The sequence below is a fragment of the Equus quagga genome, chromosome 9 (genome assembly GCF_021613505.1).
Source record: "Equus quagga isolate Etosha38 chromosome 9, UCLA_HA_Equagga_1.0, whole genome shotgun sequence".
NCBI classification, from domain to species: domain Eukaryota; kingdom Metazoa; phylum Chordata; class Mammalia; order Perissodactyla; family Equidae; genus Equus; species Equus quagga.
In genome coordinates this window covers 86,433,140-86,438,119 of record NC_060275.1, presented here as the reverse complement: position 1 = coordinate 86,438,119, position 4,980 = coordinate 86,433,140, and positions in this window count along the sequence as shown.

The window sequence follows — 4,980 nt, the reverse complement described above, 5'->3', positions numbered from 1 at the left end:
GGGATTTTGCCTCTCAGAGGACATTGGCAATGTCTGGAGATGTTTTTGCTTGTCTTACAACCTGGAGGAGGGAGTGCTGCTGGCATCTAGTGGGTAGAAATCGGGGATGCTGCTAGACACCTTATGATGCACAAAAAGCAGTCCCTGCATCCCCCCAGCAAAGAATTATCTTGCCCTAGATGTCTGTGATGCCCAGGTTGAGAATCTCCATGTAAAGCATTTAATATCTTTTCTCTTTTTAAACTTCCAACACTTCCTCTTGTCTGTACTTTCAGCTAATGATCTTCCTTTATCATCTGAGAAAATAAAAACAATTTAAAGAGACTTGCTCAAGCTCCCACCACCACCCTTGCCCAACTTCCTGTATCTGTGCTATTCTTCCTGTTACCATGTGTGCCCATCTCTGCTGCTAGATAAGGCTGACCCTTCTACATGCGTACTAGATCCCATCCCCTCTCCTCTACTCAGGCCAGAAAGCCAATAATTTTCCATTTTCTCTCCCAAATTACCAATTTCTCCCCTTGTTCTAGATCATTCCTATCAGCAAAACAACATGCTGATAATATCTTCTATCTTACTAGTGAAAACAAACAAACAAAAAACCCAAAATCTCTCTTGATTTCACATTCTCCTTTACGGGCAACATAATATTTAGTTTTTCTCCTCCTAGTCTCTCTTGAAACTGCATCCAGACAGACTTTCATCTCCTCCTTTCCAGAGAAACAATTTTTGTTAAGGTCCCCAACTATGTGTCCATTGTTTAATACAGTGATCACTTATTTATCTTCAACTTTCTTGTGCCATCAACAACTTTTTACACAGGCAATCACTCCCTCTTTCTTGAAACCCTTTCTTCACTTGGCTTTAGGACACCACACTTTCCTGCTTTGCTTTCTCCTTCACGTGTCTCTTTCTCAGCTTCCTTTGTTGGTCTCTCTATGTGGTATGAGAAGAAGGATATTTGGTTTTGGTCCCTGCGTTCCTGGTATAAATCTCCAAAAGTCCTTGGAATTTCCTGAGTGATAAGGGTGATAGGAGCGTCTTTTGTTCTAAAAAGATGATTCTTGGTGGGCCCCTGGATAGCTTCAGGATGGGGGCTGCTCATCAGAAAGACCAAGCCTTGATTAGAAGCTTGAAACTTTCAGCCCCATCCTCCAACTTCTGGGGAGGGTAGAAGGGGTAGAGACTGAGTTAATCATCAATGGCCACAATCATGTTTAAGTAACAAAATCTCCATAAAAATCTCTCAGTGATGCAGTTCGGGCAGCTTCTGAATTGGCAAACACATGCACACGTTGGGAGAGTGTACATCCCAATTGCATGGGACAAAGGCTCCTGCAATTGAGATCCTTCCAGGCCTTGTCCTACATACTTCTTCATCTGGCTGTTCATTTGTATACTTTATAATAAATTTTAACATTAAGTATAGCCTTTTTCTGAGTTCTGTGAGTAATTCTAGCAAATTATTGAACCTGATGGGGGGGAGTTGTGGGAACCCCTGACTTTGTGGCCAAATCAGACAGAAGCGTGGTAAATTGGGGACTTGATATTGGGGACTGATGTCTGAAGTGAGGGTTGTCTTGTGGAATTGAGTCCTTAAACCTGTGGAGTGTGATGCTAGCTCTAGTGGTCAGAATTGAATTAAATTGTTGGACACCTAGTTCACGTCAGAGAGTTGGAGAATTGGTTGTGTGAGGAAAAAGTCACTCATTTCGTGTCAGGAGTGGGAATTGCTAGCTTATGTGTCAGGAGCCCTAGCTCATGGAAACTTGTGGTTTGGGAAGAGAAAGGATGATATGGCAGACAATGAGGAACTTTGATTCCTAGGTGGCCACATGGTGACTTATGGTATGGAGCAGTGACAATGCTGTGATTAGTCACTAAAGGTAAAAGCGGCCAATGGAATTTAGAGATGGATCCAACTCCCATGGAACTGGTTTACTGGATGCATAAGGAAAAGCAAACTAATAAGAAACAAGCAAAATATACAATACCTTGGTTATTATTATCTGTAATAGATAAAATGAAATCAAAGAATGCTGGGTCAGATCTTGATGTTAGACCAAGCTCAGATTCTGGTCAGTCTGAGCTTTAACCACTAGCCACAAAGCTACCCCAAAATGGAAAAATTATGTTGGACAACAAGAGCACTTCTAAGATCTCTGGCACCAATAAAGTAGTCCATGTTTAGGGAGAGCAAAACCAAGAAATTATTGAGACCAGGGGGTATTGTATAAAACAATTTTCCCATTTTGTGGATTGGTATCATCAGCTTCCTGAAAGTCCTTTACTAAAATGGATTGTGAAGGTGACTAATTTAGGGGAAATGAGTGTCTTTGATATTGAATGCTATGGAGTAGAAGAGTATGTTTGGGTTGATACAGGACACACAACTCACTATGGAACAATCACAGATGGTTGTACATGACCCAGACACAGAGCAGGTAATCCCAAGTGAACAGCCAGCTTGATGGACTGGGTAAAAGCTGCTGTGAGTTCTGTTTGCCCTTAAAAGGGAGACTGTCCAACTCCACCTATAAATGCCAACAGGAACACCCCGGATGAAGCAGCTGATATGCTTCATATGCAAGCATATGGCTTCGTGATAATCAGGATATTCACCCACTAAATATGCCCATTACCAGGCCATGGTAAATGTTGTGGTTGGGGCTCCTTTTGCATGAGCCCCCTAAGTAAACTTACTGCTGCAAAATCAAGCAACAGTCTGGGAATCCTTATTGGGTTTGCTGTCTCATCTTCCCCTTACGGGTCTTACACATAATAATAAAAAACATTAGATTAGTTAGAGAATGTGGAGAGGTAGAGGAGAGAGTCAAGGGACTTTTCCCATCAGGGTGGGAACTTTTAAATGGTTATAAAGAAATGAGGTGACTAAAGCAAGCATTGATAGGAGCAAAACAAAGAGGGAAAAGAAAGAGAATAGTCAAGGGACTCATGCTAGCAGGGTGGAAATGTTTAGATTGTTATTAAGAAATGAGTTGAATAAAATAGACATGGATAGGTTTGAAACAATAGCACTATTGAAGATTGGGTGGACCAAAGGGATCCCCTGCTAGTCTTCCAATATTAAAGTGCCCTTAACAAGTCCCCTCAATTTACCTCAGCTTGAGAAATTTAAAAAGCCATAAGGCAAAGTTGACAACGAGAAACCTGATCTGCAATCAGTTGGGACAATAGCTGGGCAAGATGATCAAGATAAAGATTGACAAAAGGGCCAGGGTCCTTTGACTTGATCCCTCCCTGAGGACTCAGCCTATACGCAGGAGTGGGTAAAATGGTCAGGGGGTGGAGAAGAGAAGTTTCTGGGACTCCTTTGTATGGGAGCTCCATGCACGGTGGCACTAAAACCTGTTGGTGAAGCCCTATCATGGTCTACAGTTAGATTGAGAGAATATAGAAATGGAAGGATTGATAAGACTAAGGTGCAAGTTTGAAAGAAAATTAGAATATTCAAACAGGCTTTGTGTAAAGAAGTTGTGTCTCCTTTGTCTGAATGTTTTATGGGAATGGATATCATGTTACACTGGGCAACACTTCCCCTACATAGTATTGTAAAACCAAAATTTGTTGATGGAGTCCTAATGGAGGCTTCAGTTAGGAATGTAAGGATTGATGGAATTAAGGGGAAAGTTTGGATGAAAACTGGGATGTTTGAAGTAGTCGTGTCTCTTTTACTTGAATACATTATGGAGATGGACATATGTCTGATGGAGGAAATGTTTCCGTAAAACAGAAAGCATGTGAATCTGCCTTTCAGGCAATACTAATTGGACACACTAGATAGGAACCAATAAGATTATCTGAGCCCACACAGTGTAGAATAGAAGCTGGAGTGCTGGTGTGGACAAATGCTCTGTGTGATAGCTCGATGTGGAGTGTAGGCTGGGGCTAATAGCAAGAGCCTGTGAATGCCTCCCAGCAATAACTACCAAGAGTTCGGACTAGAAAATTTCCATTTATCTGAGTCTGCTTGGGCTGCTATAACAAAAGTACTATAGATTGGGTGGCTTTCAAACAACAGAAATTTATTTCTCACAGTTCTAGAGGCTGAAAGTCTGAGATCAGTGTGTCACCATGGCCAAGTTCTGAGGAGGATCCTCTTCCAGGTTACAGACTGACTTGTTGTATCTTCACATAGCAGAGGGTGGAAGCAAGCTGCCTGGTGATTCTTATAAGGATACGAATCCTATTCATGAGGGCTCCACCACTCATGACCTCATCTAACCCTAATTCTTCCCAAAGGCTCTACCTCGTAATATCATTACATTGAGGGGTATGGTTTCAACATATGAATTTTGGGGGGACACAAACGTTCAGTCCATTCAACCAGTTGGCAGGCAATTACTAGCTTGCTATCAAATATTAATTGAAACTATCCTTATGACTGAAGGATATAAGATAATCTTGAAATCTGAAATGCCCATGATGTCTTGGATCATGTTGAAGAAACACTCTAATGGGGAGGCAGTACCCAGAAGAGTTCCATAATAAAAAGGAAATGGTTTATACCAGGTTATGCTCCCAAAGGAATGCAAGGAGGAGAGACTAACGAGCAGGGAAACTCTTTTCCTTAGGGCTGAATTTGGAATTGTGTGAGAAGCAGCCAGATTCTATTGTCACTTAGTGCCCTATAAACAGCTCTGACTGGCCAACAAAGAGTTGTTTGGTTTATAGATGGCAGTTCCAAGGCGAATGGACAACATCCTCTTTGGAAGGTTACCACTCTGATTGGCGAAGGTAAAAACAAATCAGCTCAGTGGACTGAACTGCACGCTGTTTTCCTAGCAGTGACGGAAGAACTGAAACGACAAAAGCCCGTATGTTTTTGGTTTTGGTTTTTGACTCATGGATGATGGCCAATGGCTTGGCCCTATGGTCATGCAAGAGGGCAGTGGAAACCTGGCCTACTAAAGGGATGCCCACATGGGGCACGGCTCTATGGATATCACTATGGGAATT